The sequence below is a fragment of the Mus caroli genome, chromosome 16, assembly GCF_900094665.2.
Source record: "Mus caroli chromosome 16, CAROLI_EIJ_v1.1, whole genome shotgun sequence".
Lineage (NCBI taxonomy): Eukaryota > Metazoa > Chordata > Mammalia > Rodentia > Muridae > Mus > Mus caroli.
Window position 1 is genome coordinate 3,317,838 of NC_034585.1, and position 12,877 is coordinate 3,330,714.

Genomic DNA, 12,877 nt, shown 5'->3' on the forward strand with positions numbered 1-12,877 from the left:
GATAGATAGATAGATAGATAGATAGATAGATAGGATAGAAAGATAGATAGATAGATAGATAGATAGATAGATAGATAGATAGATAGATAGATAGATAGATAGATAGATAGATAGATAGATTTTATTTTAAGGCCCAGTTTGCTCTTTTGGTACAGTTTGGTTTGATTTGGGTTTTTGGTTTTCTCTGTGTAGCCCTGGCTGTCCTGGAACTCAGTCTGTACACCAGGATGCCTTCAGACTCAGAGCTCTACCTGCCTCTTCCTCCCAAGTGCTGAACATAAAGGTGTGCACCACCACGGCCCAACCCGACTCCCCTTTTTTGAATGTATGAGTTTGCAGTGTTTCCCAGGCATTTTTAGATTATTCTGAACTATGTTAGTTCTGGGGGCAGGAGCCCAATTCAAGTAAAAATGAGGATTTATTGACTCAGGAAAGAGCATAGTATGAGTAGTCACTTAAGTTCCTGATATTCTACTTGGGTTGTAAACACACCGGGTCATGCTAAGATTTGGGCTTTATATACAGAGCTTTGATACTTCAAAATGAACTGATACCCAGGAGCTGTTAAATACAGTGTTATATTCCTTAGTGAACACCCCACCTAAGAATAGGATCACTCTCGGTATGTAAGAGAATTAATTGAGTTTCAGAGAGGTTAAGTAACTTGTCTAGGGCAACACAGATGGGAAGTGTTAGGGTCAGACCTTGGTTCCACTCTCTAAGTTCATAGTCAATGCATATATAATATATTGCCGTCATGATAGAAAATTAGGTTTTTTAATGAGTAAATTAAAGATTTTAGGGAAACTTACAAACACCCACACACCTACCTTCTTGAGATTTTGGAACCTTTGAGTGAGTTATATAACCTCTCTTTGCTCGGTGTCTCTATCAGATCTATAGCTGTAGTAACAGGATTTAGCTTATAGAGTTGTTATTAAGATTAAATGAGTTAATAAACAAGGAGGTTAGAAGGTGCCTGGCAAATAATAAATAGTGTCCATGGCTTGTTAGAAACGATCTAAAAATAGATTGTAATGTAAGAGCCATAGAGGAAATGAGGCCACAGGGTGGTTCTGCCTCTGATGTACCCAGTTTGTTCCAGAAGGACATTGCTAATCTGGGAAGTTGGAATCCCACCTGTCAGAGGCTCTTGCTTCCTACCAGCTGCCTAGCCTTGACACTGAGGAGACGATGTCCAGCCAGTCTTCAGTGGAGCCAGAGCCAGCCAACCCAGTCGAAAGTAGCTCTGGGCACTGGTCTCTCTGTCTTGTCTTGAGTCCATATTGCACGAGTTGTGAACACAGGCATGTACCCACTTCTTATGTATCCCCCATGTGACTGGGCGAGTGTCCCAGGATGCCTGTCGTTCTCTGTGACTTGATGGCACTGTTTTCCAGGCTGAAGCTTCCATCAGAAGGAAGTCATACCTGGCTCCTCCCCAGGGTGCTTTTGTCTTTAGTTTTGCTTGCTATTGCTGTGATGTCTCCTGACAAAAGTGACTTAAGAGAAGAAGGGATTATTTGGATTATTCTAGTCCATTTCTTTGGGGGTAGTGAAGCCATCAGATCCTTGACATACTCAGTTACATCCACAACTGAGAGCAGATAGAAAGGGAAGGCACATTTGATCTTCTCTTTATAGAGTTCAGGAACCAAACCTAGAGAATGGAGCTGCCCCTTTTAGAATTTCCATATTTGTTAACACAATCAAGACTATTTATCAGATATACCCACAAGCCAACCTGATCTAGACAGCCCATCCTTGAGACTCCCCTCCAAGGCAATTTTAGATTGTATCAAGTTGACAACTGAAGCTATCACAGATTTCTTACCACTTTGAATTCCAACCCCGCCAAACTGTGGCTGGGCCTTCCTAGTAGAAGGTCTGGGTCCTCAGAGGCAAAGGACTGGCAAGCACAGCAGCCTAGTCTCACTCACATAAGGATGGCCATCTGGCTTGTTCATGTGAGCCTCAATTAGAGAGAGTGTCTCATTCTGTACACACCCAGTCTTTCTAAAAGCTATAATCTAAAATCTCCCATCAAATGAGAAGACTGCTCTAGAGTCCACAGGTGAATTTCAGAGGGGACAGACATCACACACATACAGTGAGTGACATGGAAATTTCCTGAGTATTGTGAAATTTTCTGGGATGAAGATAAAAATACTCAAGTGGCCTATGCATGACAAATAAAAACTGAGAATCATTGTTTCAGCCCCAGGGAAGAATTTACTATGGGGAAAAAAACATCAGTGACTCTCATGGAACCACAGCATCCCCTAGAGAGACCTTAAGCAGGGATAGCCAAGCTTTTGGCTCCTCTAAGCCATACTGAGAAAAAAAAAAAAAGAATTAATTTGTGACAAACTGCATGCCTTGAGTTCCAAGTATACTCACACATTCACTTCTTGTGACATTTGTTGCCATTTACAATGTCCATGTTTGAGAACCATGCGATTACATTGCAAAAAAGAAATATTAATTGCAGAAAACAAAATCTCACATCTTAAGTAGGGTCACAGTTTTTTGAGGGGCTGCATTCATAGCTATCATCAGCCACATGAGCCCACAAGCTGTAGGTTGGACAAGCAAGTGAGGATGCCTTTCTAGTGTGTCATTTTTGTGATGGCTCTCCTCTTTCAGGATGATGCTTTCTTATTGTTCTCTAAGTATTGGCTTCTCGCTCAGGTGCACTGGACTGCCTCCTGTTGGCAGCTGATTTTCAGCCTCAGAAGAGTCAGCAAAATGGTAAATGTCAATTTGTCTGCAAACGTGGACGTACTCCTTTCATCTTTGCTATGGCGCTCTGTTAACATGTAATTATCATGAGAGTTGTTGAGGTTGAATAGGAAGCTGAGGGCTGAGAATGCACAGGCCGTTCATGTTCACTTTGGCCTAGGTCCATGTTCTCTTACAGCAGGTTAATAGGTACCATATGCCAAGAATGACTTTTAGGGTTGTTGACAGTGAGGTGCTGTCTATCTGTTTTGGTTCAGAGCCCAGCTCTGATACAGGCTGGTCCTATGAGCTGTCATATCCCCAGTCTTTATCAGGAATGTGTTTAATATGGCAGACTCTATTTCAATGGGATGGGGAAGATGAACTGGGAGAATGATGGGCAGGAACGAGGACGGAGTCTCACAAAAAGCATTGAGTGCATGATAGTGACTGTGTGGCTCAGGAGCCTGAAGAGCTGAAGGATGAGACAGGAAAAGAAAAGAAGAAAGTTAGCACCAGTAATGTCCTTAACTCTTCACTGACAGGTGGCAGGAAGTGAACAGAACTGGATAGATGGGTTGATAGGTGAGCAGATGGATGGATGGGTGGGTGGTACATAGATAGGTAGATGTGTGTGTGTGTGTGTGTGTGTGTGTGTGTGTAGATGCGCAGCTGAGAAAGGAGAGGAGTGGGTAGGAGATGAGATGATTGGTGAATGAATAGGTGTATAGGTGTGGGGTTGGAGGGGGAGAGAAAGAGAGAGAAAGAGAAAGAGGGGGGGTGAATGACTATGTAGAAGGATTGGTGAATGGATGGGTAGAAGAGAGATGGACAGATAGACAGATAGATTGCTGAACTGAGGGAAGAATTATGTGTTGGGTTTTAGACCTGTTTGGAAAGTCTGTATTTAATAAGGTCAAGCAGTTTTTCTGTCTTATAATACTTCTCAAATACGTTTGAATGCTAACAGTCATTTAGAATCTGAGAGAGAGAGAGAAAGGAAGAAGGAAGGAAACAGAAAAGGGGAGGGAAGGAGGGAGGGAGGGAGGGAGGAAGGGAGAGAGAGAGAGAGAGAGATAGAGAGAATGAGAGAGAGAGAGAGAGAGAGAAACTTAGTTGCTTGATCATTGATCGTTTTGACAGAGAACATCCAACGGGTCTCTGCCATGCAGGGTGTTATTTTGAAGATTCCAGACCGACTCCAAGTTTCCGAGCAGAAAGTGGAGCCCAGGTGCTTCAGCATAGTGGTCAGCTGTATAAGGATGGGACAGAACAGCTTCACTCCCAGAGCTGGAGAATATGGCTATTTGAATCCTTCGCTGTGGCCAGCCCCTACAGGCACCTGCAGTATAGAAGGCAGGGGATATGGACAGGGCACCAGGGATTGTGCTGGGAGCAGCTGATTATTCAGTCTGTATGGAAGAGTCCTCAGGGAATATTTGTTTGCCTCAGGCAAGGTCAACTAATTCTCCAACCCAGCTGCCATTCATCCCCAGACAGGTCAGAGGTCAGTTCCTGAAGCATTGATGATCTCAGCAGAGATGGTGCGAGGGGCTGATATTCTTAGATTTGCTCATTCAGCCAGTCAGTCTGGCTTTCAGAGGAGAATCAGGTCAAGAAGTGCTTAATGAACCAAGAGAAACTTATGTTATCTGCATGGCTAGGGGTTCAAACTTCTAACGATCATTAGCAGAGTCCTTGTGGATAGGACTACTGGAATGCTCTTTGTGTATCTTCCTAACCATTTTGGGAGATGGGGCAATACTACTAGGGAGAGTGACATGTTGTCTCAGATCCTTTGGTTTGCTCCTGTTTTAAAGGCATTATTTATTTCATGAAACTATCACGTAAACTTCTGTCATCATAATTTGTTTTTAAAGCTCTTTGCCATGTATAGAAGCTATACACATATCTTTTCTTAACGTGTGTATTTCAATTTTTCTTTGGGAGATCGAAGAAAGTAGCACATGAGTCTGAACTTGTAAGTGCACTTTATTAACCAATTAGCAGGAGGACTTTGGGATCATTTAGTGGGCCAAACCAGTTGCTGCTCATTCTGCTTTCATTATGACAACAACCATCAGGCAGGGGCAGTTCTCCAGACAAATACTTTAAAATTTCGTTCCTGTTTAAACCATAGCCTAAGGCTGGGGAGTTGTCTCAGTCAATAAAATGCTTGTTTCATAGGCATGAGGACCTGAATTTGAGTTCGTAGAACCCACATAAGAAACTGTGCATTATGGTACACATTTGTAATTCTAGAGTTGGCGAGAAGGGAGACATAGACAGGGGCAGATGTATTTGTGGAACTCACAAGCTACCTAGCCTGGCCAACCTGATGAAGGTCTAGGCCACACTGAATGAGAAACACTGCCTTAAACAAAAGCCAAATGTACCAAAGGCTGAGCACTCAAGGATTTCCTCAGATGCCCATACATCTGTCATGGAGCACACACACAATTCACGTGTGCACATGTGTGGACACGTACAAGCACACACATACTACATCCTCCACCACTCTGTAAGTTAGAATTTCTATCATATTCTCATGTGATGGATGCTCCAAGGGACAGAGACTTTGAATGATATCGAGTATAGTGTGTCCCATGAGGTGATCTAGAATAATGAGGAATGCTAGGTAGTGAAGGAATAGACACCAAGGCACCAAGGATAGTTACCCTGGTGTGCTTTAAAAGTGCTTATTGATCTTACAGAGGACCTGGGTTCAGTTCCCAGCACCCACATCAGTCTATGCACAACCTTCTATATCTCCACTTCTAGGATGTCCAATTCCCTCTGACCTTCGTGGGTACCTGCATGCATGTGATGAAGATAACTTCCTGTAGGTACAAAAAGACAAATATGTACATAAAATAATAAAATAGCTAACACTCATAATGTACTTGGCATCAGTGATCCTTTCCTTGAATGAACTCACTCATGCATTTAAATGGAAAAGTATCCATCACAGGGGCTTAGGATGCGGCCTCCCTCCTTGGATGTAGCCGCCGTGGTCCTCCAGTGATGATTCTATTGTAATGGGGAGAGTTGCAACCAGAGAAAGTGCTGTTTGCTGGCCCAGTGTGTGTTGCCCATGGTCTGTGGAGGCTTTTCTATGAAGGGCTTCCTTCCATAGTATTCTATTTGAAGTTGCTATGATTCAGGTGTTGCATTATATAATATCCTGGAGCCCATCTCCTCCTTTCTTAGACTTGCCTCATCAATCTTTAGATCGTTGGAACTCAAGAATTTAACTATTACATAATAAGTCAAGGAATTTGATGTTGAGGTCTACGCAATATTCAGCTTTTCCAAGCAGCCTTTCTCCCATCACTGGGCGGAACTAAAACAACGTCTGGTGGCGGTGAATCACATTGATCTCTTTTGGTTCCAGCCGCTCTCTGAGTGTGGTCTTTCTCGACGAGCTGGCAGATAGAAATAGCTGCTCCTTGGTAATCGACAGGGCATATAGCCACAGGGAAAAGCAAACCCTGGAAGAGAAAGCCGGAAAGGCCAAATGTAGCTTCCCTGAATGGAAATTCCAGCCATATGTTTCCTGCCCTAAGACAAATCAACTAAGATGTTTTGGGATCTCAGCTGAATAGATTATAAAGCTAGGAAACAGGGATACTATCTAGAATATCTGATTAAAAAAATAGGCAAACTTTCCACATTGTGACAGAATATTGCCATTTACAAGGTTTGTGCTAGAGAACTATGCCATCAAGTTGAAAAAGAAACCGTTTGGCTAAGAGTGTGAATCAGTTGATAATGTGATTACTCATCATACACAAAGCCCCAGGTTCAATCCCTTGAACCAAGTATACTGTGGGTGATAATATGTGCCTATAATCCTATCACTTGGAAGGTAGAGGCAGAAAGATCAGGAGTTCAAAGCCACCCTCAGATACATGGTGATTTTGAGGTCAGCCTGTGTTCTGTGAGACCCTGTTTCAACAAAAAGAACAGAAAGCTTAGTGTTTTAAGAATCTGCATGGTTTTGTGTTGAGCCAGATTCAATGCTCTCCTGAGTCACAGGATGGACAGGTCAGCTTGCACGCAGCTGCTTCCTGAGCGGCTGGCGCATCTTTGAAAGAGAGTACGTGAAGCCTAAGCAGCTGAGTGCTGGGAGTTTGCCGACAGAGGTCTCCAGGCCACCATTGCAGGGACGTTCAGGCCACAGATCTGCTGTGAGAACCACACATGAGAAGATACCCTGCAGAGACATCTTAAAGGCACTCCAAAGAAGGAGACAAAGATCAAGTTAGTACTTCCGAGCACACTGCAAGTGCCAGGGACACCCACATCCCACACGTCATTCCACTGCCTCAGCACACCTGTGGAAGGGTCTAGGCACCTTGTGTTACTGCTGTAGAGATGAAGGTTTCAGAGTACATCATACTGGAAGAGATGATGGCAGAGCCAACCTTTGATACCCGCCCTGCAGCTTTAAAACTCCCATTTTATCTAACTAAACTCCCGTTTAGCCATGATGTCCCTGAGTCCATTGAGATGATTTTGGAGCTACAGATAGATCTTTATTTCCTGAGAGACAGCCTCTCCATTTTGCTTACATGTATTCAGGAAATTTTCCGGCAAAATATTATAGGATATTGTATATATCTGATCACTAATTTGCCTTCTTTCTTTTTTTCTTTTTCTTTTTTTCTTTCTTTTTTTTTTTTTTTTGAAATGGATTTCTTATATCCCATTCTGACCAAAGATGTCCTTAAGCTTGTCTCTAAGTAGAAGTAGAGAACCTCTTGTCTCTACTTCTTGAACATTAGAATTACAGGCATACACCACCACAGCTGGTTTTGGTGGTGCTAGGGATAAAACTCAGGGCTTTGTATAGAGTAGGCAGGATCTCTAACCACTGAGCCATAACCTAAGGCCTATCTAATCACCATTTTAGTTCAATCACATACCACCCCTCCCTAATCACCCAACGAGTCATAATCCAATGTGACAACATTTGTTACTAGGTGTAACACTAAAATAATTCCAAAGGATGAAGGTCAATGCTTTCTGCACGTGGCGATAGAGGATGCTTTGCAGACAATGTGACCTTCTGTGTAGGCCAGCAAAGTTAACCATGAAAGAAGGAAAGGAGGAAGAGTTGGAAAAGGAGGGTTTTTGTTTTTTTGTTTTTTTTTTGGTCAGCAACTTCGAAAGGAAATTTGAAACATGGAAGTGTTCATAAAGGTAATTCGCTGGTGCGGGTTGCATACAAAAGAAGGAAAAGAAAAGGAAAGGGAAGGGAAGGAAGAACAAAAGAAAGAGAAGAGGAAAAAGAGAAAAAAAGTGCTTTATCTGGTGGACATTGAAAGTTGAGTATGGCCAGGTTCAAAAACACTATCACCACCAACTCTAACTTCTCTAAGAGGTCATCTGTTCCCCAGCCTTGCTCGGAAAGGAAGGCTGTAATTCAGTCGTTTGTGAAAGTCCATGTGGTGACACACACATGCTCAGTCTCTAAAAGCTAAGAAAAGCAGTTAACACACACTATGATCGTTGTTCAGCAACAAAGGAGAACTGATCTTTGTACCGTTTATTTTGGGTGGATAATCCATGGTGCCTGAGTCTCAGCTTCTTTGCGGGAATCTGGCAAGAGATGCTGGGAAGGCTCATGTAGGCATATCTTCCTTCCCTTAGGAAAGATACTGCTCCTTCCAAGGTCTGAGTCGTGGCTCAGACAATGAAGTGGACCTCATTATGTCTAAGTCTCCTAGACTCTCGAAAGCACCGAATGCCTACACTTACTCACACACTCCAATTTCAAATATTAGCTCTTTCACAGTGTTGAGATGTCATCCTCATCTTTTCTCTGGGCTAGATTTAGTCTCTTAGGGGATATCTACTGGACACCACAATCCTTGGGACATGAATGGCCTGACCTCCTCCAGCTGACACTGTGTCTTGCCTCTGCCTCTGCCTCTGCCTCTGCTTCTCTCTCTCTCTCTCTCTCTCTCTCTCTCTCTCTCTATTTCTTTCTTAGACAGGTGCTTTCACTATCTCTCCTTCCTCCCTTTCCTCCCCCTCTCCCTGGCCTTGAAATTATAATCTTCCCATTATCAGCTTCCAGATTTCTACAATTACAGGTGGGCATCACCATGCCTTGCCCATTTGACACTTTTAGGTGGTTGAAAGAGTTTAAGGGAGAAAAATATTCCATGCTCCAGGAAAACCCAAGGATGTATAAGTTTCAATGCTTAATAAAGTCGTATGAAACCAGGCCACAGTCATTCATTTGTCCCTGGGTGCTTTTGTGCCCTCCAGGAGCCAGGTATTGAATGTTTGTAAATCAGGGAAGAGGGCATTCACCAGAGACATTTGTCACATATATACTCATACTTATTTAATATCTAGGGAGACCCAGGACAGTCAACACTATGTGGCCCTTCATTTTGAATACAAGACATCTGGAGGAGTTGGCTGTGCTTTCAGCCACTGTTAGCAACATCTCTTTTTCTGGACTTTATTATTTCATTGTCTGTTTTATGATTATAAGTTTGCAAATTTTATCATTAGCTTAATATTGCATGTTGGATACATAACCTCATGAAGTGTCTGTGTCAAGCTCTGGAGAGTACAGAGCTACACAAAATGTCGCACACCTTCTAGTAAATGAACCAAGAAAAAATAGCTTATTAATATAAGATGTACTTTGGGAAAATTAAGCAGTTGTTAGGAAAACAGAGGTTTCCTATAATTCACTTAATAGTGGTCATTCATTCACATTTTTGTTATTGGTTTAGAATACTGCAGGGATTACAACCATACCAGAATAATATGTAGGTGGAAAGTCAGAATCAGAGACAATGGGGGTCAAGGTGGTCAGTACTGGCCGGGGTTGGGATAGACAAGAATCTCCATGTGCAACCTGTGAAGGCTGGCAGGTGGGTAGTGTTCCATGCTAACTTTTAGCATCTCATTTGATGCTAATTTTCCTAGCAAGCAAAGTAAAAATAATTCCTCACCAAAAATTTTGTCCTTAGCTTTAGAGAGATGAAAGAAGATAGACAGAGACAGCAAACATTTTATAACACAGTTTTCTTAAAAAGAAGAAAGAAAATACCATATGTGTATCATCTATAGCTATATGTCAATCTGTCCCTTATATGACACATTGCCATTTTAACGTAACTTGAACCAGCAGGTTCTTCAATAAAACTGTGTGCATATACATGAATAATTCATATGATAATCCATATATCTGTTTATTAATTTATTTTTATTTTATTTTATGTGTAGTGTTTACCTGCATGTATGTGTGCCGTGTATATGTTTGGTGTTCATAAAGACCAAAAGAATTGGAATTGGTGATTATTGTGAGCCACTGTGTGGGTGCTAGTGATATACTCTGGGTCCTCTGTAACAACAAGTGCTCTGGCCGGGCGATGGTGGCACATGATTTAATCCCAGCACTTGGGAGGCAGAGGCAGGCGGATTTCTGAGTTTGAGGCCAGTCTGGTCTACAAAGTGAGTTCCAGGACAGCCAGGATTATATACAGAGAAACCCTATCTCCAATAAACCAAAACAGAGAGAGAGAGAGAGAGAGAGAGAGAGAGAGAGAGAGAGAGAGAGAGGAGAACAAGTGCTCTGAACTGCTGAGCCATCTCTCCAGCCCCAATTTTGCTGATCTGCCTGTCACATTTATACAATCCCCCAATTTCCAAAGCCCCTGCAGAAGTTTGCCCTCAGACTCTTCTACACCTGTGTAATCAAGATGTAAATATGTCAGTTTATACACTCAACAAGTAAGTTGTGTGTCCTGCCTCTGACACTACAGCTTTTGCACTTTATAATATCAGAGAGACAAAATTCAGCCCAGGACCTTCCCTCAGCACTGAGGAGTGTCTCTATGTCATGAATGTCAACAGGAAGCAAACTAGAAAACACACCGGTCTCGTGGTGATATGTCTGTCCTTCCTGCTAACTTCTCAGAAATATGGTTTTGAAAGTCATAGTCAGAAGCTAAAGTTAGAAACGGTATCGGGCGCTTGTATAAGATGGGTCAGTGTGCAGCTGTTCGAGGGGCTTTCGGGATTGCACAACATGGCCAGTCCAATGCATGTGAATCAATTACAGAGAACCTTGTCAAGATGGCCAAACCTCCAGCCTTAAATAATTGAATTCTCTGCCAAACCCTGTCTGCTGTCGTTATCTAGAAATGTAATTATGTAGCTAAATCAAGCAACTAAAATTAGTGTAGTGTAAAAACACCTTGGCTATCTGAAAGTGGACGAATTGACATTGGACTTAGAGAAAGCCAATAGTTGTGTATGTGTGGTAGTGTTTGGAGTTCTTGCTGATCATCATTTTGACAAAATCTATATTGTGCATCCTATTTGGAGAGAAAAGTGGTTTGTGGCAAGAGTGTGTCTGATTTGAAGGTGACATTGTGTGTGTGTGTGTGTGTGTGTGTGTGTGTGTGTGTGTGTGTGTGTGCCTGTATGTGTCCAGAAGTCAATGTCTGGTAACTTCTAATATCCCTTTCTTTCTTGTTTTTGTTGTTGTTGTTGTTGTTGTCTTTGTTTTTGTTTTTGAGACCATGTCTCTCATTGCATACGTATTTCACAGATTCAGCAAAACTAGCTGGCTCTGAGCCCCAGGGATCCTCCTGCCTATGCCTCATGAGTGTTATCATTGTAGGCTGGCCCTACCATGCTTATCACATAGGTTTTGGGTGTCTGAACCCAGGCCTTTCTGCTTACTCATTATTTAACCAGTTGAGCTATCTTCCAGGCCCTATGAAGGTCACCCCCAATTGTCTTCAGACCTTACTTCATGACAGCTTCATATTACTAGTTTCAAAGTTGCGTAGTACTAATTATGCCCTCATATTTCCTGGTATGAGAAGTGGGAATATGACAGTTTATCATCATCTGAGCCCTCACATCTGAAGTCAAAGATGGGTGAATACTAACTGCGAAGGTTAGAGCAGAAACCATGGCAAGTAGCTACCTCTACTGCACACTGTATGGAGGTGATGCACACTGTATGGAGGTGATGCACACTGTATGGAGGTGATGCACACTGTATGGAGGTGATGCACACTGTATGGANTGCACACTGTATGGAGGTGATGCACACTGTATGGAGGTGATGCACACTGTATGGAGGTGATGCACACTGTATGGAGGTGATACACACTGTATGGAGGTAATGCACACTGTATGGAGGTGATGCACACTGTATGGAGGTGATGCACACTGTATGGAGGTGATGAGATACCAGGTTACCGTTACATGCCCAGATGGTTCTGGAGTCTAGGAGGCAAATGAAGTAGTTCAAGAGTGTATAGCTAGGAAAGGAACAGCCCAGCCACCATGGTTCCACGCCATGGAATCCCATGGGAACTGAGCTTTCCAAGTCCCTGCTTTGCATTCTTCTCAATGCCTTTCATTTCGGGGGGGAGGGGGGAGTGGGGGTGTCATCTTTGTTTACTATATTGCAAATTCTTATATCACAGCTGGAAGATACACATACCAGCCATATAAAATCCCTTCACAGATGAAACACAGCACCAGCAAGTCTGCACCTACTCTGTGGTACATTTCTAGATCACATCTCACAGTGCAATGCCAGCTAGACAATTTACCTAGTAATTGTGTGTGTGTGTTGGGGAGGGGGGGGTAAACTCAACACTGCCTCCTACTAGCTGCAAAGTGGCTGCCTAGTGTGAGTCTGGATTCCTGTTGGGTACCACTTTGCTTCCTGGGTCTGGGAATTAGCCCCTGCATCAGAGATGTGGAAGAATGGAGCTCAATGACCCACAAAGCTAATTTACTCAGATTTCAGCTATTATTTTGTTACTCATGAATTGCCTTTTCAAACTGAAATTGGGTGAAGAAGGGGTGGAAAGTGAGTCCAATGTTTTGAGACAGTTTCATACTGTCTACCACATACTGAGTATTCGTAGATAATTTTTGATCAGCTGCCCACATGAACCTGCTAGGTTTGAGTGGTTTTGTTGTTGTTGTTGTTGTTGTTATGGTTCTTGTTGTTCTTATTTGTTTGTTTGGTTTTGTTTTTGTTCATAACTGTGGGGGAATGGGTATAGGTGTGAAAATGTATGTGCTGTGTTCAAAGGGTGACCTCCAGGTATCTTTCTTTATTGCTTTTTACTTACGCTTTGAGAGAGGGTCTTCC

General features: G+C 42.7%; 1 protein-coding gene across 17 annotated transcripts in view; it reads left to right on the top strand.

Annotated features, from left to right (window-relative positions):
• The window catches only part of Rbfox1 (RNA binding fox-1 homolog 1), a 1,640,850-nt gene that overhangs the window by 1,287,520 nt on the left and 340,453 nt on the right, over positions 1 to 12,877 (top strand). The gene's annotated exons all lie outside the window — the stretch shown is intronic.